Source organism: Triturus cristatus, chromosome 3_1, assembly GCF_964204655.1.
Source record: "Triturus cristatus chromosome 3_1, aTriCri1.1, whole genome shotgun sequence".
Classification (NCBI taxonomy): Eukaryota; Metazoa; Chordata; class Amphibia; order Caudata; family Salamandridae; genus Triturus; species Triturus cristatus.
This window is the reverse complement of record NC_140583.1, coordinates 778,810,448-778,834,236: the sequence shown is the minus strand read 5'-3', so window position 1 is coordinate 778,834,236 and position 23,789 is coordinate 778,810,448. Positions and strand designations below refer to the sequence as shown.

Sequence of the window (23,789 nt, the reverse complement as noted above, 5' to 3'; positions counted from 1 at the left end):
GGGGCTCAGGATCTGTCCCCACAGTATGAGGTAACGGAGATAGAAGGGGCCCAGGGTCTGTCCCCACAGTATGAGGTAACAGATAGAAGGGGCTCAGGGTCTGTCCCCACAGTATGAGGTAACGGAGATAGAAGGGGCTCAGGGTCTGTCCTCACCGTATGAGTTAACGGAGATAGAAGGGGCTCAGCGTCTGTCCCCACAGTATGAGGTAACGGAGATAGAAGGGGCTGAGGGTCAGTCCCCACAGTATGAGGTAACACAGATAGAAGGGGCTCAGGGTCTGTCCCCACAGTATGAGGTAACAGAGATAGGAGGGGCTCAGGGTCTGTCCCCACAGTACGAGGTAACAGAGATAGAATATCATCACCATGGGTTTCTCCCATTGTGATTTCGGTCAAACATTCTGGGGAATTGAGATTATGTGCGGACTTGCTCAGTTTAAACAGTGCCATTTAGGTGGATTCCTATCCCCTCCCAAATTTACACGAAATGGTCTCAACCCTAGCAGGTGGAAATGTTTTTTCGTGCTAAGACCTCGCTAGCGCATACCACCAAGTTGTTCTGGATAATGACTCTAGGAACTTTACCGCATTCATCACACCTGAAGGCTTATTTCGGTTTTGCACAATGCCTTTTGGGCTTGCAAGTGCAGCATCAGTTTTCCAGAGACTTATGAAGGAAACATTGGAGGGTTTTTTCTGGAGCTATTGCGTTCCAAGATGACATTCTAGTTTTTGGTAAAGACCATGAGGAACATAATCATAATCTCAAGAGGGTTATTTGTGCTTTGTCATCAAAAGGTCTTACTCTACACGCTAACCAGTGCAGATTAAAAAAATTGGAAGTAGAGTATCTTGAGCACAATATTAGTGGAGAAGGTATTAAACCCAAGAAGAGCCATGTTGAAAGTATCATCAATGCACTTGTTCCTAATACTAAAGAACAATTAGTGGCATTTCTTGGTTTAACTGACTTTTATGCAAAATTCATTGCAAACTATGCTTCCAAGGTGGACCCTTTCAGGTGTTTTTTGAAGAAAAATGCTGTTTTCAAATGGACTCAAGGAATGAGCAATGCGTTTTCCTTTTTGAAAGAATGTGTAATTAATGCTCCCTGTTTAAAACCCTTTCTGATTGGTAAACAAAGCATTGTGATGGTTGATGCCTGCAATAGTGGTTTGGGTGGTGTACGTATCCAGAAAGACAATGGAATGGATAGTTGCCTATGCATCCTGAGCCTTACGTGATGCAGAGAAAAATTCTTACGTAAAAATAAGGAACTTTTAGCTTGTGTTTGGGGTGCTGAACATTTTAGGTCTCTCTTATGGGATACCAAGATCATCATAAAAACTGAACACAAATCGCTAGTATACATGATGGCACCAGGAGGTGGTCACACTATGTCTGTTAGGTTAGCACGGTTAGCCTCTAGGTTGCAGAATTTCCTTTATCAATTGGAGTATGTGAATGGGAAAAATAATGTACATGCTGATTGCATATCAAGATTGCCAGTTGCGACAAATTGTTCTGAGAGGGATGGCAAAGTTGATTGTGAAGTAGCATTTACATATAAGGACATTATTTTGTTTGGAAATTCCTGTCCCATTGTTCACAAAGATAAATTGTTGGTTGAAATGGAGAAAGACATCAAACTTTAAAAAAGTCGCAGAGCACATTCTTAAAGGATGGCCAAAACAAAGGAAAATAAAAAATGATTTGTCTGTTTTTTTTAAAGTTCGTGAAGAGTTAGCAATCGAAAATGGTATAGTTTTAACCCCTTCAGTGCCCCGCCCTTTCCCCGCCCTGTGCCGGGCGTTGCATTAGCGGGCGGGGTTCATGACGAGATAGTCTCGTCATGGGCACAGCGCAACCGTGCTCCATGACGAGACTATCTCGTCATGGGCACTGAAGAGGTTAAGAGGGGACAAATGTATCCCTCCATTTAGTCTAAGGAATTCTATTATCTCTTTAGCACATAAAGGTCATTTACGAATTTCTAGTACTAGAATAAGGGTCAAAGAGTGTTTTTTGGTGTCCAGGAATTGATGCTTGCATTGAACAGCAAGTAAGGTTGTGTCAACAATGTGCAATGAGTGATAAATCTTCAAAAGCACTATGTGCTGAACCGCAGCTAGTTCAGTTTCCTGATGGTCCATGGCTGAAATAAGTCTTGATATTATTGGACCATTTGCTGTTTTGTCTAAACATGAGTCTTATGGTTTGGTTCTCCTTGACTATTATTAAAAAATGGCCCGAGGTCAAAATGGTGAAAGATGTAACTTCAGAGGTTGTTGTAGAATTTTTGGACATTGTATTATGCAGAGAGGGTATACCTCAAGAGCTGGTCACTGGCAATGGTCCACAATGTGTCAGTAGAATTTTAGAGGATTACCTTTCCAATTGTGGTGTGTTGCACAATAGAATAGCTGTGTTCCATCCTGGGGCCAATGGTCAGGTGGAACGCTTTAATAGAGTTGTCAATGAAGCTGTTCAATTGAGTGTCAAATGTGGTATTAAGTGGGAAATCGCATTACACTCTATGCTTCTAGTTTATAGAACAGCTCCTAATGCCATTACTTCAGTCAGTCCTTTTGAATTTACTTAGAGGGTGTAAACCTGGGTCAAAATTAATGCCATGGTGGTTAAGGAACAAACGTGGGACAACAGTTGATGATTTTGAGCTGGATTTCAAGGAAATTAGACACAAAATGGAGGATTACAAATCTAAAATGAAGCAAGACGTGCTGCAAAAGGGGTTCTGTTAGCAACCAAAAAGTAAATGTTGGTGATGTTGTGCCCATTAAGAAGTCCAAAGCTAACAGGAAGGGTCAAAGTGTGTGGTCGGACCTGATCCATGTCATACAAATTTTTAGGAATACTGTCCGTGTTGAGGGGGCAGCGTATTGAACCTTAACAGAGTGTCTTTGTATAAAGGTATTACTGCAAGTTGTGATCTTTCGGAAAGTAATGTATTTTTAGATGTAACTAAACCTCATCAAAATGTGGGTATGGAACGTACTCATGTTGGTGACATTACAAGGCCAAAAATTGATAGAATAAGGCGTTCCCCTGTTAAGTGTGCTGAATACGTTCTTATTTAAAAAAAATAAGTTATCCTCATGGAGTCGCGTGTGTGTATGTGTGGCTCACTTTATGGATTGTTTATTTATGAAGTGAGTTCAGAGACACGCGCATGAGTTCAGAGTTGCTCTCTGTAGTGAATTTTCAGTGGGTGGGCTCGCGGGATGTTATGCCTTGAATATCATATGCATGGATAAATAGGTGTTAGTTATGCCATTAGAGCGTGAACCGTTTACTGGATCTTGCTTGTACCTGGTTCCTTGTCTCATCTAAAAATAAAGAAGAAAACCAACTTTACCGTTTCCTGTGCTCCATGGATCTTAGTAACAGTAGTTACTATTGCATTTTCAACAGTTTGTGTTACATCTGATCACTGGAATAGCTAATGTGTGTGGTGGAGTGGCATGTAAGGATTGTATGATTGTGTGTAATTGGTAAAAAGAAAAGGCAAGGGTTGGTGGATGGGGTGATGGGGTGATGGAAGGCTGAGCATAGGTTTTGTTATGATAAAAGGGGGTCTGTTAGGAGTGGGTGGAGGATAGAGGTGGTGTTATGTATAATGTGGCTTTGTGTTGTGTTGGTAATGTGTTAGTAGTATAGGATAGAGTTGTGTTTTGGGTGAAAATGCCTGTGCCATAGTATTGTAGTTAAGGTAGAATTGTGTGTAGGTGTGGTTTATGGGGTTTTGTAGTGGTTCAATACACATTGAAATCTGTGAGAGGTTTGTCTGTGGTGCATGAGTAGAATGCCTTTGCTGATATTAAGTTTGGATGTTGGCGGACGTAGCGGGCTTAAGGTGGTAGCTCGTAAATGAAAATTGGGCAGCATCTCTGGCCCTAGTTTCGACCCAAACAGGCAACTGCCCATGTCCTCTCTGCCCAGCATAAACAGGCAACTGCCCTGGACTCTCCGCCCTTAGCCTAGACACCCGTGCTGAGATGCCCCGAGCCCTATGCTTAAACTATCCCTAAGCCCTATGCTTTAAATTGCCCTATTGGCCAATGTAAATCACGCCCTAACCAATCAGAACCCAGAACTAGCAGCGGCCTGTGCAGGTAAGAGCAGTGGGGCCGGGTGGGGGGGGGGGAGGGGGGGGATTTTGATGGACGATGACAAGGGAAAATGTATTATTTACTTAATTTTCCCTCGTAATCGCTCATTGAAATCCCCCCACCCAGCCCCTACGCCCCACCGCTCTTACCTGCATGAGCCACGGCTGCCCAGAACCCTTGAGCCAAAGGGAGACCAGGCCCTATTAACTAATCACAACCCTAGCCCTAACAGCCAATCAAAGCCCTAATCCCCAAGTCGAATAGGAAACCCTAATCCTAGTAGCCAATCGGAACCCTAGCCCAAACAGCCAATGCATCAACCCCTTTGACAACAAGAACCACATACAATAAAACTCAGCACTTGTAGACCACACAGCACCAAGCTTTTAGTTGACATCTACAAAATTATTACACCACATCCATGCCATCTGAGTAAGCTCATAAGCACGAAATACATCAGACCGGAAATTAAATAGTAGTAAAGTAATTGCACTTCTAGGACTTTGGGACCTGCCCTGCAAGTTACCCAAAAGCGTGAAAGATCGTTAAGCTAAAGAAGAAAAGACAACTATAAGTACAGCCAAAAGATTTTACTAATCAAATATTTGACCCTCCCCAGCAACAAACGGCTATATTAGACACTCTGCATTGTGTACCCTGCATGGCTTGTCTCCTTAGTCAAGCTCCGAGGACTCTTAAGAGGTTGTAGGAATATACAGGATGAGCTCAGCAACAGAAAGACTGCGAGCAAAACTTGTTCTCCAACAGCGTGGAACAGGACTCTATGTCATGGGCCAAGAGCCTAGGCTCCTATATGCCACTAGGAGATAGCTGAGAGAGAGCAACCTCCCCGCGTATCCCCATTAGGTAACCATTAAAGTTACACGTTACAATCCAAATTAACTAACTTCTAATTACAGTCAGCTAACCACAGCAGACCTGAACTTGTTCCAACTTTAGTGCATGTGTAGTTTTCCATAGGAAAGGTACTTCGCTACAAGTTAAAGATTTTCACATAATCGTAGCACATTATCTTTTTTTAAGTGCCTTTTTCCTGCAGTTGTACCAAAGTAGTGTTCTATTATCACACATTTTAACTCGCTTCTCCAGTTTAGCTCAAGTGAAGAGATTAATGACTCAACACGATGTGCCTAATCTTGAGGGGTGTGCACATTCTGACCTATCGACTGTTGTGTACAAGACAGGTGAGCTGTAATGATTCAGATGCATACTATGGCAAGTCTCATAGTTTGCACAACAAGATGACAGACGTGGGTCCTGTGCTTTCCATGCCACTGGGGTCAAGCTAGCCTGGCTGATGAGGGGTGATACCCGGAAACCGGTCCTAGGAAGCTTGCTTCCAGTCCAGGAAGAACCTGGCTTGGCAGATCGGGCTGGACTGTTCCCATGGGGAACAGGGTCAAGACTGATTTGCATATTGCTGGGTCTAAACTGGAATGGCACAGGGAGCAAAAAAAATGATGGCTTTAGGCCCAGATATCTGTACTGGGGTGAATGTATGACATTGTTCAGCATTCTGCCCATCAATTGTTCTTTTTGCACAAGTCTCATAGTTTGACCATCACTTAATGATAAGATAAGAGAAAAGCGCATGCCCAACACGGTGGGAAACAGAACTGAGGCAGACACTCACACACAAGGAATGGGAAGACACCTACTACCATGCAAGTCATACAGCGCGCAACACGTCCAGTACAAAGTCTGCCGTCAAGATGGTTTCTTACTGGTACCCAACTCCCCCTTGACTAGAGCATGGTGTCCCGAACTTAGTAAAGAATGCTGGAGGGGTTTCGGGGAAACCAGCACCTTACTACATCTGCACTGGAATTGTCCATAGCCGACTCGATACTGGGAGAGGTTCTGGAAGACAGAATGCTCCTGCAATACTCCAACCATTTAACATACCTGTTAAAATCTATGCGAGGGCGGCAAATGGCTTTAGCTCCACGAGTGGCACATCAAGCAATCCTCTCCCTCTGGGGCTCAAACAGAGTTCCAGACTACACTACCTGGCTTGATACATTGTGGTGTCTACTGGGAACGGACACTTTCTGCAGAACTTAAACTGGAGAAGATCCGAGAGGTCTGTTCCCTTTTACTTCAATTCTATCCTCTAACCTCTAAAGTTTGTGAACTGACATGCCCTAAGTACCTTGAATTACAACACTTACATCCTACTCTGGCAGGGGGTACAGCAGATACTAATCTCTAACTGGGATGTAGCAAGTGGCTCAAGGCAAGAAAGCTTGACTGATACTGATCTCTTGGTGGAAGTAGTGGCAACATATTACTACATAACGTGAATGTAGGGATTCTATTGGGGTAGAGGGAAAGGGGGAAATCTTGAGGTTTGATTTTAGTTGCTGTGTTACAACCACCCGCTGCCAGCCTCCAGATCGTAGGTGACAGAGCTGTGCATTGCTACAGTATCCCTTTTCATAAAACTAATAAAACAGAAGTGATCCATAAAAATGGAGGTGGTGGTTGAAACTTAAACATATTAGTTATTTCTAATACGGTACTTGACATATAAAGTACTTGAAAACGGAAGGGGTAGGCAATGTTATTAACAGGTGTGGTTTCCAAAGAGGAAGTACACGTGCACAGGTGTCAAAATATATGTGCTGTGCCTGTCACAAAACAGAAGAAACAACACGTTTATGTTTAACAGTGTGCATTGAGCAGTGCAGGTAATGAGCAGATGGAATGACAAATTACTGCCAACTTCCACTGAAGATAAGTATCCTAGATAGTTCTTTGCCCTTACATGTCCTTGTTCCATTAATTTATCCCACACATCATGGCCGCCAAAGTCGACAAAACTGCCAACAAAATTCCTGACCTATAGGGCCAGTTTAATCGAGGATTGAGCAATCCAATATGGACACCAGAGATTAGATAAAAACATCGGTGGCGTCCTTTGAAAGCGGATCCAACGAGATTTACGCCTGCTTGACATCGTTTCGCTTAATGTCTTAACTAATGAAGAAAAAATGCACCTGTTGCAGTTTTTTAAACGAGGAGTTGGGCATATTAGTTTGGACACTCTCAGGCTGATCAAAAACAGGGGAATAGGGAGGCTCATTTCAGTTTTTCCCCAGGTTTACTAGGCACAGTCGAACGCTGAAATCAAATTCTACAGCGTCAATTTACTTTAGCGGGTGGACAGCGCCACCTGTAGGGTAAAACTAAAAGCGTTTTCTCCGTGAATTCGTGACAACAAAAATGTGAGGCAGGAGGCATAAGGCTCGTTGTCAGAACACCCAGGCCTGGCTTGACAGCGCAGCTATCGCTTGTATGTTATGTGATCATCCTAAACAATCATTTGCAATGCAATAGGTCTCGCGTTTACGCGAGTTTGAGCTAATGACATTGCAAATAACAATGCCTTTTATTTTAAAAGGCATTGTCATTTACAATGCAAATAGCGTAAACTCGTGTAAATGCGAGACCTATTGCATTGCAAATGCTTGTTATTTACTGCTCCAAAATAGGCTTCTGACATCTTTGAATGGTAAATAAAAAAACAATGACTACACCCTGCCATATGCATGTATGTGTGATCAGATATACGTTTTCAGACATCATGCCGGGCAGCCGTACTGTGCTGACCTATACATGTGCAGTGCATGCCTGATCATGCACGTGCTTGTACGTCATTGCACTTTTTTTTTGCCAATGTTCGGCATTGGCAAACATTTTTTTTTTTTTCCGCTGATGTGGAACAGCATTGACAAATGCGTTAGCAAATACAATAGGTGTCCATTGCTTTTATAAGCATGACTGATTGGTTTTGCCAATGCTTGTTGTAGTTTTCGGTAGCTGCCTGTATGTGCTTTGATACACCGAAGGGAGAGGGCATAGCCAGCCTGGCAGCAGTGAGGGCTGCAGGTGGGCCTGGTGAGCTCGTGCAGGAGGATTTAAGGGTAAGTGCAGTGGCAAAAGGTGCTTGGGCTATTAACATCGGTTAGAACCTTGCACAGAGCACACATTGCCAAGGGGGAGAGTAGGCAGAGTATTTCCACATCATGATCTTGCGCCCGAGGTGAGAAGTGTTTTTCACTCTGTGAAAGCCTGCGCTGCTCAAAGTAGCAGGCTGGGGAAGGGTGAGAAACAAGAATTTAAGGCATGGTAGTAACATAGCGAGTTGCAAGTGTCTTGGGGCTCACCATTTCAACAATGCGCGGCCATGAAAGAGAAAGTGAGCCACACGGTAACATGTAAGGGGGGGGGGCGGTGAGTGCTAAAGCAACACAGGGAAGGCTGGCATATGGTGATCACTTTCGCGGCCGCTTTGATGTTCTCAGTGGCCGCGCGGCTCACTGGGAACATCAAAGCGGCTGCGAAAGTGATCAGCAGGCTGACAAATGGTGCGTGCGCCCGGCGCACATGCACTGTAGTTGGTGGCCTGAAAAGCACTAGTTTGCCCTTCCAAATCCCGCTTTCTAAAGCTCTCGCCAGAGCAGCGCTAAAGCGCTGGCTCAGGCGAGACCTAAAAAGAGCTTTTAGGAGTACTGCAAAAAGGGCCTTTGGCTCTGCCACATGAAGATGGACAGGAGTACATGTTTTGATTGGGCAAAAGTGCTTACACGCTCCTCGCCCACACACACATCAGTGATTTTTGTGTTTGTTTATCCATCTGTCTAAGCAGGCCCGGCTCCAGGAATTTTTATTTGGGTGGGCCACTGCGGGCTCTATTTGTTGCTTATATATCTAGCCAGGCCTGTTTCATGGCCCTCCTTTATCTCTCCTTAGTCTTACAAGGCCCAGTAAAACACACTCTTCCAAATGTCTTTATAAATGTTATCACTCTCAATAAAGTGTTTTTTTCCATGTAATTGTGGGAAGAGGAGGTTTTTGAGGTGGGAGTATCAGGCAAGTTACACTACTCGGGCTCCCTCTGTGCGAGCCTTCAGGGAGAATCCCTCATTACTACCTACACCTGACCCCAGACTCTGCAGTGCACTCCCTTCCAGGCTTGATTATCCACTTTTGTACCACCCCTTTCCACTGCACCTTATCTCACAGCTGACCTTGGGCCCCAGCACCATATAATCCACCATCCAGTTCCACTTCAATTATTCCCGGTAACAAACATTAGTAAAATCACCTTCAAACTTAAAACATTGAATACAGCAGTGAATCTAATTAGCACGCAATTTAAAATATGTTCCACAGTTGCCCTAATGACCCGATTGCTAATTAAATAAAATAGAAATGCCATGACAGGGCCGGCTTTAGCACTGGTGTAAAAGAGTTTTTTAGTGCCCCACCAATTACCTCTTTCTCCATAGATACCTTTACTACCACCCTCCAACAGTGCCTCTCATCTCTCCATAGCCTCTCCCCCTCATGACCTCCTCTGACTCCCTCACTACCACCCTTCACAAGTGCCCCTCATCTCTCCGTAGCTCCCCTCATGACCTCCTCCTCGGATTCCCTCACTGCCACCCTCCAACAGTGTCCCTCATCTCACCAAAGCCCCTCCCCCATGACCTCTTCCTCCTTGGATCCCTCACTCCACCATCCAACAGTGCCCCTCATCTCTCCAAAGCCCCTCCCCCATGACCTCCTCCCCGGATTCCCTCACTGCCACCCTCCACCAGGGCCACTCATCTCTCCAAAGTCCCGCCCCACATGACCTCCTCCTCTGTAGCACCCTCTCATATGCATTTCATTTGTTCTATAGTGCTACTCATATCAGTGTAGGGTGTCACAGTGCTTTACATCACATAGACAGTGACGAAGAATCAGTAAATCGGTCTAGAGGGAATGTCACATAAACCAATGAGGAGTGCAGGGATTACAAGGTGTGAGAATCACATGTCATCCATACTGGTGGGCAGTATATTTTAAGAGGGTTTGGTCTGGGTGAACACAAACACAGGATTTAAAGACTACTCCATTGGTTGGGGGTTAGCTTTACTGATAAAAATGTATATCTGCTCAAGCAAACTCTTTATATCAACATTAGAATAATGGAAGACTGGGGAAGTTCTAACTATATCAACACACAAAAAAAGCAATGTTCTAACTATACCATTTAGGTTTGTATGCAGCTCTTTCATGACAGTGCATAGGCCACTGTCCTATGTTCGGATTGTAACTTCTGAACTGCAAGTAACACAAGGATCTCTGTGACTAAGGCAGTAACCCACCGAGCTATTCACATAAAATACAGTTTATCTGCGTTTCAAAACTACCAAAAGACAAATGATTGCTCTCCAACAAGATAAGAGTTATCTGGATATTTTTTAGTGTTGTCTTGCATCCATGGCAAAGTCCACCATGAAACAAATAGCCACACATTCTCTTACCTGCTCGGTTTCTCCTCACAGCACGATCTGATAAGCAGCTGCAGGGGCCAGGAAAGGTGGATCAGGATAACCAAACATCTTTTCTCCAGCACTGAGTAGAAAAGGAAATATCCATGTAGTAGGACAGAAGGCAAAGGTTACCTGGTGCCAAAGAAAGGATTTGTCCCCTTCGCCATGCCCCTATTGTACCTGCATGAGTGGGCGGGGACAAAGCCCACCTTACTAAAAGGAGATGCGTGATTGGGGGTGCCTGTGAGAAAGAGCCCAGGTCCAATCATGCAACTCCTAAAACAGGAACAAAGACAACATTCGGAGGAATATTTTAATTTAAAGTGGCCATTTTCTATTGGCCTTCATGCAGTCACTACGAGGGCCAAGGCTCATGTTTAGGTGGGCCTAGCCCCCCTGGCCCACCATCTAGAACCGGGCCTGTGCCTAAGCCAGCAGTCGTATGGCTTTCTTGACGCTAGAGGGGCAAGAGGGTAAACCCGTAGCATTGTAATACTATTCAAGTCTCTTTGATAAGCCATTGTCATCTTAAGGATTTTGGGGGCCTCATGCAAGACATACTTCAGGGCATCTTAACAGCTTTGTGTTTTATTACCCATGTTCTGCTAGTTCAAGCTCCGTGATGCCAAATAAGAATTAATAATACATTAAATTGAGAAGGGGAAATAGGCAGATGTGAAATAATGACACTTTCCCAAAGGGCCCAAGGAAGATGGAGACCATGGGCTATTACCCACTTTGCTGATGCCTTAAAACATCTCTGAGTATATCATTTACAGTGTTTGTTTTCCTCTGGCAGCAGCACAGATGGGAGGAGAGCAATCATAAGAAATCTAGTGCCATTTTCCAGTCCCAGCTCCCTCACCTTCCATCATTAACTTTAAAATTCCGAGAGCAGTATGCCCAGGGCTACACTAAACGACATAGATTTTTAGGTCTGCCTTGGCAGCGCAGCTGTTGCCTTCCTTATGTGATCAACACAAAAGAGCTGTCGGAGTACTACTGAGAGAGGGACATAGGCTGCACCCATATGTTGCTTCTTCTCGGCACCGGATTTAATTGGGCCGAATTTGTGTGCTCCCACTAAAAAGAGTGTTTTAATTGCAGTTTTTGGCTTGTGGAAAAGCTAATATCATTTCAGCATGACTGAATTGGTTATGGTGGCAAGCCAATCATCATGGTCTGATTTGTTTAGTATGAAAAATGACAATAGGCAGTAGGCCTGACTTATTGATTGTGAAAAGCATATGTTAAAGTCAATAGGCATTTAAGCGTAGATTGTTATTTCTCTGAACTAATGCCTTCAGATAGGTATTTTGCTACATATAATCTCACAGATTACTGTATAAGGCACTGATTTTGGTGCTGGTTACCCATGTGAAAAAGCGTGGATATATAAGAATTGCTCTGTGAGAATTCTTGTTGCCCCCACATCCAAGGAGAAATAGGGTTTTGCTTTGCCAACTGTAATATTGTATACTTTTTTAACCTAATGACTGTATGACTCATGGTTGCCTTGAGGGAAAGCTTAAGCTCAGTACAGGAGCCCCGAGAATGTTATGGTGAAAAGCCAATGATGACAGGATTGGTTCTCTAGGAAAAGATATTTCAAATGCCATTGGTCTGATATGTTAATTCTGAAAACATCATGATAAAGGCAGTAGGCCTGATATACTCACTATTAAAAGCATATGTTAAAGTCAATAGGCATTTAAGGGTGGATTGTTATTTCTCACTATTGATGCCTGCAGATAGTTATTTTGTGTGTTAAAGATTATCATTGTAGGGAAAGGTTGTGGTGTTGGTTACTGCCTCTGACAATCCATAGGGATAGATGATTTGCGCTGTAGTAATTCTTGGTAGAAGCTCTTTGGAAAGCCTGACATACTTAGCTGTCTACCCGGTTCTTGTAATACAAAAACCATTACATAATACATACATACATATATATAAATGTATATTCTTATCGGGATATTGAGAGCCACTGGGAGAGCTGTCTTCTGCCAATGGCCTGTCTGAGTGTCATTTACTCTTTTCTTTTCTCCATGACAGCATATTCCCTGGGGTAATTATTCAGCCCACATAAGCCTTGTGAATAATTGCATTTTCTGATCACAGGCTCACCCATCTTAAAATAAACGTGCTTCAGGGTCAGGGATGGTTGGTCATTCCATGAGTTTTCAATTTTCTTCTTTTATAGTTCATCTTTCGTTTCTTTGCTTCTCCTCTTATTGAATTTTTCAAAAGAGGATATTTCATGTCTTCATGCAGTAATAAAGGGCTGTTTGCTTATCGCTCATTTCATCTGCGGTGCGCATCATCCCACATGGGCATTTCATCTAAATCATTACGGAATGCTACTGCCCATAATGTATAATTGTTTTACCATTCCAAGATGGCAAACACATTGGGACTAAATGTGACACTGCAAGACGGACACCCACTCCTATGTTTAGTTTTGTTATTGCAAACATTTGACCAGCACATTCAGACAGCAGCACATGTTCATGTTTCTACTTGTATTCTCTTAATACGTCTTTGAGTTTCTGTGTGTTTTGTCATGGTTGTGTCATAGGTCAAATTCAAGAATGAGTTAGTGGCCACCACGTTGTCCACATTTTGTTTGTCATAAGGAATTAGGGTTCACTTTTTTGGAAGACCTTCTAAAGCTTTCACCTCTAATATTGACAATATGATGCAATCCTCAGGCAAATTTAAATCCACAAGTGATTGCAGATTGCCTTAAATGTAAATAGGGGATGGAAAAACATTTTTACTTCCCAGTAGGCCATCTCTGTTCACTACCCCTGAGAATATTTTTAAATCTTATAGGACAGGAACGCATCTCACTTGCCCAATAAATATTCATTCTCCATCTGTTAACCATGTCTTCTATCACCTGCATAATACAGCTACATATCACATCTTCTTAAATACATGTATTCCCATCAACGGTCAATGAGGAGAGGATGTGGTGTAACAGCCAGAGCTGCCGACTTTGGAACTGGGCATCCAGGTTCGAGACTCGGCAAATCTCTACATCCTGTGATTCTGGGCAAATCACATAGTCTCCCCGTGCCTAGGAACAGCACCATAGAAACCTTCACTGGTGATTAGCCGTGCTATATAAATATGAGTGTTATTATTATTGAATCTTGGTGAAGTGTGCTTTTATGGAAGCCAAGCATTCTCAACAAGACCATAGGGAACTTAATAAAGAGGTAAATCAAGTTTATATTTTCCCACTCGGATTACCATTGGTATTGAACATTACTTGCTATACACCACAAGCCAATGGAAGGGGTATCTTCTCGTGAGGGTTAGTATATGTTCCATCTGTACTTTTCTATGCTTTTCATTAAGACATCTTGGGAGGGGCAGTCGTCTTGTTTGTCCTTGTGATGATATCTCTAATCAATCTTTATTACATTTGACTTTTTTTTGTAAATTTTATATCAAGGTTACAACAAAATTCCTCTCCCTACAATTGAAAGCTTATAATTATTAACAATGCAGTCTGCCTCTCTTCTTCCTTCGGTCTCTTATAGATTCAGCAATTTGCTTTGCTGTTGTTTCCTTTCTAAAAAGCATTGTGCGATGTTGCAAATCCCTGGATTTGTTATTCTATTTTTAAAGAAAAATGCTTTAAAATGTATTTTCATTGCTTTGAAATGTAATGTTCAATGTGCTTTTATGATTACGTTTCTTAATCGAATAAAAGTTTTTGACTTGACTTAACTTGAGTTAGAGGGTGTATAAGTGCCTGAATCTATTGATGGCACAAAAGGCACTTTCATTCACAAGGCACACCTATTGGCATAACCAATACTTGTTTTGAAAATGTTATCAGGAAATTAAAAGGAAAGTCTTGCGCTAGGATTCTGGGAGATAATGTTGTCTGCATATAACAGTGTTAAGGTACATCTCATACAACACTGAATAGCTGACTAGACTATTTTATTTGATGTTAGAGACAACTGTGTTAGGTTGCATAAATATCAAGGGGGTAAATCTCAAATGATTAATTTATAAATTAATTTGTTCAGGTCAGGCATATTTTTCTTGCTTGGGCTGAGTGGCCATGGTCTTCCCGGGGATGAGATCAGGAATAAACAAATTGTGTTTATTTGTTTGAAATTTTTATATAACCCCTTGTTATCAGGAAGGTATTAGGGTGCTTTATAGTGAACTAAACAATTACATGAGTATATCGCAGAACACCAAAAAACGAGATAGTGGGGAGAGAGATTGGGATTTAAAGGTTCAGTTGGATGGTAGAAAATGAGCTCAACAACATTAACTGCTAGAATTGAGTCATGAAGTCTCATCATGTATGATGGTAGGAAAACACGAGGGCTGTGTCGAAGGTGGTGTTTTTTTATAGACTGCCGGGAAGTGTGTTTAATAAGTGAGGGGTAACTTTTGAAGAGGTATGCTTTGAGGCTTTACCTGAAAGATAGGATGTTGTTTTTGTGTCTCAAGTCACCAGGTGGTGAGTTCCAAGAACTGGGTACTGCTCCAGAGTGTGATTGCTTAAGAGCTAAAACAAACCTGAATTTAGACCTTTCTAAAGTTAACAAGGTCTTGCTTCTAGATGAACTTACTCCTCCAGACAGCATAAAGAGGTTTGCAAGGTAGGTGGGTCTTAGTGTAAGGCCTCGAAAGTGACGTAGCCTAACTTGAGCTTGAGTCACACCTTTAGTAGTAGCTATTGGAGGTCTCACACAATCCAGGATATGTGGTTAAATCTTTTTTTCTCTAAGGTGAGTGTGGAATTGGAATGAAATATGGCTTTGAGTGGATGCTAAGTTATCCAGACACAGCCAAACGATGAGTTCTTACTTTTATTTAGTAATTGAGTAGTTGGGACCCAACACATCCAACCTCCTGATCAACTAACGAGTAACTGTCCAAGATTGAACCTTAATATGCTTTCCTACTAATGACATGTATACATTCCATAAAGCGCCATTATCAACCCCTCATGACCCCAATACATACAAGTATAAACACAACAGTGGAGCCAATGTTGATGCGTGTACTCCTGCTAAGAGGTCATTGCCTGTGTCAGTTATTGAGAGGATCAAGGAATGGGTTGTTAATCTTAGTTGGTTGTAGGAGAGGTGTTTGATTTTCTTAAGTTGGTGGAGATGGAATATTGCAGTTTGTGTTATTTTGTTCAATTGTACTGATAAAGACAGTATAAAGTCCAGTGTAAAATCAAGTGATTTGACAATGTTGCTTTGAGCTGAGTTGAACCCCAATAAGAATATTTCAGTGAGAACTGTAGGGTTGATTTTGGCAGAGGATTTGTGAGATACTAAGAGGAATGCCCTTTTCGACCAATTCAGTTTCAGACAGTCAAAGTCGATTCATCCCTGAATTAATTCAATGCCTTTTTGTAGAATGTATAAGTCTTTTACCAATGATAGTCTTAAGCATAACTGTGTAGTCAGTGGATAGGTGAAATTGTATACCAGTGCAGTTTAAAAGCATCTCAAGTGGGTCCACATACAGATTCAATAAAATTAGGGAGAGAGTGGAGCCTTGTGGGATGCTGCATGTCATTCTTTCCATTACCAATGTGTGATTAGCCAGTTTTACTACTTGGGACCTGCTGTTAAGAAATGAGCTGTTTAGATCACTTCCTCTGAGACCCATTCTAAATTCCAGGGTGTTGAGGAGGAGATCATAGTGCACCATGTTGAACGCAGCTGATAGGTCTAAGAGAACCAGAAGGCAAACGTCCTCTTTATCGAGGATGCAGTTCTAGTCTAGTATTTTCCCTGTGGCAGTTTTGTTGCGGTAACCTTCCCTGAAGCCAGATTCTGATGTTAGAAAGTAAGTCATTGTTGCTATTGTATCACTAACCAAATTAGAGTATTAAGGTAACACTGAATGTAGGAGATACTCACAGAGAGCAATAGTTAAGAATACAGAGCAGATCGCTTCAATATATGGTTCCAACTCAGGTTTGTATAAGTCATTTTTAGGTCTGCCGTACTGAGAACCTAACCGTTGTGGCATAGGACGTTTGCAGCCTTGCTAGAAAATGGGAAAAGCCCATGGTCTGACCAAGTTTTAGAGGCAGACTCTACTCCAAAAGGAGAACATTTAACCCACATGAAGTCCTGGATCTGCTCTGTTGTAAATGACCATTTTTTTGCGTGGTGTACCCCCAGATTGTTGCCATATCTGTTTTTGCTGGCTATAGAACTCTTTGCAGTTTACCCCTGCTAAACAGTGGCAAAGTGCTGTGCTCACCCTTTCAACATGATAAAATTGGCATACCCCTGATTGGCATATTTAAATTGCCTATGAGTCCCTAATATATGGTACAAAAGAGTACCTCAGGCCCGTAAGTAACCCCGGGCGGGTAACTACGCTCCGCTAGCGTAGTTTATGTAGTTTTGCATACTCTGCGTTCCGCTGCGAACATGGAGTTTAGGCAAAACTACGACTCCTAGCGGAGCGGAGTTAGCCGGCCCCTCCATCCTCCCAAAGTAATTATAAAGTAAATAAAAAAGCACTTACCTGCCGTGGCTGCCTCCTCCTCGCCATGGCCGCTCTCCTTCCTCCTCCTTGCCGTCTTTCTTCACTGATAACACCTGCGTTGTACGACTTGCGAGTGCACATACGCACGCGCAAGACGTAAAACGTAGGGGTTATCTAAGAAGGACGGCGAGGAGGAGGAAGGAGAGCGGCCATGGCAAGGGGGAGGCAGCCACAGCAGGTAAGTGCCTTTTTAATCACTTTATAATTACTTTGGGAGGGTGCGTAGCGAAGTTCCACAGAGTTGTTTGCCAACTCCATGGAATTTTGCATCGAGGCACTATGCCTGCTCTGCCCATGCTTACCCGTAAGCCAAATGTCACATGTGGACTACAGCACCCACTGTTTCATTCACTAAAGTTACAGTGTAAACATGACTGCAGGCCTACCCTCTGTAGCCTGCCTTTGCAATTTGAAACATGAAAGTTTGACCTGGTAAAACAATCCCTTTTTACAGGTCTAAACCTTCCTTTAAAAATGGTATTTAAAAATAGGACATGTGAGGGGAGGAGCCTAGCGCGCATCCAAGATGGTCGCGTGAGCACAGGGCTCCCCGGACCCTTGCTGCTCCTCGGAATTTATCCTGAGAATATCCTGATGTGGTTTATGGAATCTGCCAGATGAAGACCGGCTGAGCACGTATCTCTTTTCAGAACTCGAATCGGACCTGGGAATCCTGATTTGTCGTTGTTCGAACTTTTGGGACCCACCCGACGGAGGTGCCCGGGGCGAGGGTGAACCGTGGAGCCGTGTCGTAATTGAACAACAGCGGCTGCAGTGCGGTGCCAGTGGCCGCTCTACCACTTTCGGTTTCACTTTTGGACTTCAGGGGGCTGGCCTGCGAACGCACTTGATGTGGCGGGGTGTTTCCTTGGCCTCTGCACGAGGCCTTGTCTCCACCTGCCACTAGTGTGCCCATCGCCTTGGGTCCCCCCGCACCGCTATCTTGTGGTCCTTGGTGAGGCGCTGGTCTGCGGTGCCGGTGCCCCTACGACTCTTGATCGGCGGTCCCCTTCGGTATCCGTGACCACATGGGGGGCAAGGGGGGCCCCGAGGGTCGTAAGACTAAGGCCTCCCTCCGCGGGGGACCGGTCCAGGCCAACAACATGGACCGCTACACTCAGGGCAGAGGGTCCCCTGGAGCGACCGGCCCCCCCCCGGATGCCGCCGGCGTTGGCACGGCCGTTTCTCCGGAGCTTTCCCTGCAGGACATCATGGGCGCCATTGATGGCATCAGGGAAACCATCGCCATGCAATACGAGGCCCTGGCCCGTAAAATCGACACGGTGGCAATCGATGTCACCTTAATTCGGGCAGACCTCTCCAAAACTAACGAGAGGGTTCAGGCTCTCGATGCGCGGACCTCCACCCTTGGTGCGGATGTGTCGGACCTGCAGGCCGCGCTGGGTGACATTAAGGCGGTCAACGATCAGATGGCTCGGCGGCTGGAGGACTTCGAGGGACGGGCCCGACGCAACAACATCCGTGTCATAGGCGTACCGGAGTCCTCTGACAGCCGCCCGGTTGACCTCCTGGTCGAGGAACTCATCCTCCAACAGTTGGCCCCTGCAGGCCTAAGCAAGTTCTTTGCCGTGGAGCGGGCACATCGAGTTCCGGGCGGTCGGCCGCGGCCGGGGGCCCCCCCGAGGCCTATCGTGGCCAAACTGTTCCACTATAGAGACCGAGATGCGATTCTGCAGGCCTCACGGGTCCACGGCCCGGTTCGTCATGAGAACTCATCCATTAACTTTTATCCGGACTTTACCCAACTTGTCCAGAAACAGCGGATGGGATTCCAGGGGGTGAAGCGTCGTCTCCGTGAACTGGGCCTAAAGTACTCTATGCTCTACCCTGCAAAACTCCGAGTGGAACATGAGGATCGGACTGCCCCTTTTTTGACTCTCCTGTGGCCGTGAGTGACTGGCTGGACTCGCTGCCGGACAGAGGTGGCCGTCCTGGGCCCTCTGCGGGCGCCGAAGGTGACGGGTCCCCTTTGGAGTGACTTTTGGTCCTTGATTCTGCCATTTTGCACTGTTCAGATGGGTTTTACTTCTTTTGTTCATTTTGTCTCGCTAGGACCTGTGTGGGGGGTGGGCGGGGACGGGTCCCTTTCCTCCTACGGGGTCTTTTCGTAGAATGGGGTTAGGAGGGCGACAGGCACACTGCAAGTTGGGGGGGTTTTCTGGCCCGCAGGGGTGCAGGGTGGGGGGAGTTGGATTTGGGGGGGGTTGGGGGGAGGGAGGGGTTGTTTTGCTGTGTGTTTTTCGTTTGCAGGGCGAGGTACTGATTTTTGTCCAGATTCGGGAACTGTGCTACTGAATGGGGGGCCTTTGATCTATTGGAGGGGATGGGGGGGGACGGGTTGAGGCTGATGTCGTGGAACGTCAATGGGTTGGGGGACCGTATCAAACGGGGTGTAGTACTGCAGTATTTGCGCCGTCTGACTCCTGATGTGGTGTTTATCCAGGAGACGCATCTGGTTGGTAATGTTTGTCATGCAATGAACAGGGGGGGATACCGCCTCGTGGCCCATTCTGGTTTCACAACTGATTCCAGGGGGGTGGGCATTCTCCTGCGATCCTCACTTCCGTTGGATATCACTGGGGTAATCTCGGATGACAGAGGGCGCTATGTGTGTCTGACTGGAAGGTGGGAGGGGCAGCCCCTTTCCTTGGTCTCAGTTTACGTCCCCCCGGGCCTCCAGAACTCCACCTTTGCAGACTTGGGTCGAATGCTGCTTGCACTTCCGGATAGTCTTTTGCTTATGGGCGGGGACTTTAATTCGGTGGTTTCGGGTGACCTGGATCGTCACCCACCCAGGGCCCTCCCCGCTGCCCAGGCATGGCTTGGTGGACTGCTGGAGACCTTCGGTCTGGTAGATAGTTGGAGATTAATGCATCCGACCCAATGTCAGTACACCTTTCACTCTGGGGCGCATGGGAGTCTTTCTAGGTTAGACTATTTCCTTATGCCCGCGGCACAGACTGGTCGGATACAAGAGATTAGGCACCTGGCGCGGGGTATCTCCGATCATTCCCCGCTGTGGTTGCTCTTTGACACCGAGTCGCGGTCTGCAGGGCGGATCGCTCCCATCAACCCGTGGTACCTGCGAGACCCTACGACTCGCGACAGTCTGGTTAAGGCTATGGACCAATACTTCCTTGAAAACGAGGGGTCGGTGTCGTCCGCAAGGTCCCTGTGGGAAGCTTTTAAAACCGTAATCCGCGGACACGCCCTCTCCCAGATAGTGGTGGCTAAGAAGCATAAGAGTGAGGCAGTGGTGAAGCTGGAGACTGACATCTCGGGGCTGGAGTCGGCCTTGGAGACGGGTGTCACTCCGGACGGGCTCCATGCCCTCAGCCTGAAACAGTTTGAATACAGGTCTCTTGTCACTGACGCTGCCAAAACGATGTATAGGGAGCAGCAGGGTCGATTGTATGATGCCGGAGACAAGGCGGGAAAGTTGATTGCGTGGCTGGATAAGAAGGAGAGAGTGAATCGTGTGGTCCCGGAGCTGCGTGTCTCGGATGGAGTGTGTCTGACTGAGCCTGGCGAGATTGTGGAATGTTTTGCTGACCACCTCCGGGCCGTGTACTCCCCGGTGACTGATAGGGACGAGGAAGACTCTTGCCTTCTGCTGAGGGATATTGCTTTGCCCTGCCTGTCCGTCGAAGACCGTGAGCAGCTGGACGCCCCCTTGTCTGTAGATGAAATTGCATCTGCGATTCGGTCCCTTCGTTCGGGCAAGGCGATGGGTCCTAACGGTCTGCCTATTGAATTATATAAGTTGCGCCCGGATAAACTCGCGCCCTTCCTCCGTCGTATGTTTCAGGAGTCCCTTGAGGCAGGCTCCCTTCCTGACGACCAGCGTCTGGCTACGATAGTCGTGATCCCCAAGGACGGTAAGCCACGAGACCGCTGTGCCTCCTATAGGCCTATTTCACTGCTAAACGCAGAGCCTAAAATCCTGGCCAAAGTCCTTGCCAATCGTCTGTTGAGCGTCATCTGCGATCTGATCAATCCTGATCAATGCGGCTTCATCCCTCACCGTAACACCGCTCTTAACTTGCGGCGTCTTCACGGCGCCCTCGCCAGGGCGGCGTACCTCTCCGAACCGGCCGTGCTGGTTTCTTTAGACGCCACGATGGCCTTTGACACCATCGAGTGGCCATTCCTCTGGGCTGTCTTGACCAAATTCGGCTTTGGGGAAGGATTTCTTGGCTGGGTGAAGCTTCTTTACACGGGACCCATGGCTCAGGTGGTGGTTAATGGTCGGGTCTCTCGGCCCTTCGCTCTCGGTAGGGGTACGAGGCAGGGGTGCCCGTTGTCCCCTCTGCTCTTTGCTCTTGCCCTGGAGCCGCTCGCTGCTTGGCTCCGCTGGGAGCCCTCGCTCAGAGGGATCCGGTGGGCCCCGGGCTTCGAGGATCGGGTCTCGTTGTATGCAGACGATATTCTCCTGTATCTCACCTCGCCGCGGCAGTCGCTTAATGTTCTCTTTGATGTTCTGACTTCCTTTGGGAGAAATTCGGGTCTAACGATCAACTGGTCTAAATCCTGTGTCTATCCTATCTCCGGCGACCCTCCTCTCTTGCCGCCTCGGCTTCCGATCCAATTATCTCTGTCCGGCTTTAAATACCTGGGAATATACGTCTCGATGGACCCGGTGGCTCGCTATGAGCAGAATCTCCTGCTTCCACTTCGGCGTTTGAGGGAGGACACGGCTCGGTGGTGTAAGCTGCCCTTGTCCCCGCTGGGTCGGGCAGCGCTGTTTAAAATGATGTCCCTTCCCAGATTCCTCTATGCACTTCAGAACTCCTTCGATGTCATTCCTGTGTCCTACTTTCGGGAGGTGGAGAGCCTGCAGAGGAGACTGGTGTGGGACGGACGGGCTCGTATCGCTCTGGCAAAGCTTACTCTCCCCTGGTATGACGGGGGCATCGCGCTTCCCGACATTCGCAGGTATTATTGGGCCTCACAGCTATCGGCCATTAACCATGCCACGTATGCGCCTGGCTTGAATCCGGCGTATGAGATGGATAAATTCCTGCTTCCCGGCGGAAATTATAACAGGGCACTTTACTCCAGCTCGGCCGGACGGACCCTTACGGGCCCTACTAAGATTGCGGTACGGATCTGGAGGGCGGCCAATGTAGCCATGGGCTGGAGTGAGCGATTAACATGTGCTACTCCCCTGTTTGCCTCCGACCGACTGGGAAGCCTCTGGACAACGAAGGGGTTCGAACGTTGGGACACGATTGGTATTAGTAGAGTGGGAGACTTATGGATTAAGGGTGCGGTTAAAACATTCGCGGCGCTCCAGAGCGAATACGAACTTACGGAAAGGGAGTTCTTTCGCTACGCCCAGGTTCGGCATGCCCTGCTCTCTGTTTTTGGGGAGGGGACCAAGATCCCGGCTTCGTCGCCCCTCGAGGACCGCATACTCGATGGTCATGTCCCCGACAGTACTATCTCTTTAATTTATAAAAAACTTATCAATAATCGGGCTGACCTCTTGGTGCGCCTCCGGGAGGCGTGGACGGGGGATGGGGTGGAACTGGACGACGAGGACTGGCAGTCCGCACTGTCGTCCCCCAAGGAAGTGGCCATTCCAGCCCGTCTCCGCCTGGTCCAGCTTAAGATTCTCCACCGGGTGTATGTGACGGGTCCCCGTTTGGTCTCGATGGGATTTTCTGAAGACGGGCTCTGTAAGCGGGGATGTGGGCTCAGTGCCACCTTTCTCCATATCCTTTGGGAGTGCCGAGAGGTGGCTGAATACTGGCGCCGGGTTCATGTGGTCATGGGACAAGTCACCGGGGTTGCGCTGTTGCCGGAGGTGCGTCGCTGTGTCCTGAATGTGTGGGAGCCCAATGATTATAACGCGGCTCAGACTCGGTGGGCGGCCCTGGGGAACATGATTGCCAAGAGAGATATAGCGCAGCTATGGGGTTCCCAGCGGCCTCCCACCGTGTCCGTATGGAAGGAGAACATGGACTGGTGCATGTTCAGGGAGAAGACTGTGTATGTGGCTCGTGGTAAACCGGGGGCATGGGGTAGAATCTGGGGGCAATGGAACGCGTATCGTGGGGGTATCTGTACTCCCCCCCTAGTGGACACCGATATTGCTTTGTCCCCCTGACCCTTGATGGTTCCTTGCGACTTTTGGAATAACCGAATATAGACGTTCCTCTCCCGTGGACCCCCCCCCCGACCTATCAGTACTCCTTCCTCTTGATAGCTATTTGAAGGTCTGAAGTAGAGTCCCCCGGAGGTAGCCTGACCCACACTTTTTGTCCTTATGCCTCGCCTTTTGTTTTTATTTGTTATTTATGTTAAACCTATGTATCCTGCTTCCCTAGGACTATCCGGAGCCGTGTACGGGACTGGGCCCCGGGAGTCGACTACTGCCTTAAGTACTGTATGATCCTTTCTGAATCTAGCGGCCGGCCCCGGTGGTTGTAGGCCCATGCTTGTAATTGATTTATTGTTCAATAAAATTTTCAAAAAAAAAAAAATAGGACATGTAAAAGTTTAATGTTACATATGTCCTTACTGTGAAAATGCCTCAAAGCTATTTTCACTGTAGCTGTACTGGAGGAAAACTATGGAATACAATATTAAATACTAATACTGTATCTTGGGAATGGAATTAGTTAGAAAAAATAATTACATTATTTTAATAGTTATTAAAATCCCAATACAATGTTGGTCAGGCTTTTACTAAATATTAAGGAAAAGTAACTTTTACAAAGTTACTTTTT

General features: G+C 46.2%; 1 non-coding gene across 1 annotated transcript; it reads right to left on the bottom strand.

Moving 5' to 3' along the window:
- Positions 1-4,780: 4,780 nt before the first annotated feature.
- On the bottom strand, positions 4,781-4,999 carry LOC146861010 (small nucleolar RNA SNORA73 family). Its single transcript, XR_014979417.1, has one exon. It is a non-coding gene; the product is annotated as a small nucleolar RNA SNORA73 family (small nucleolar RNA).
- Positions 5,000-23,789: the final 18,790 nt, after the last annotated feature.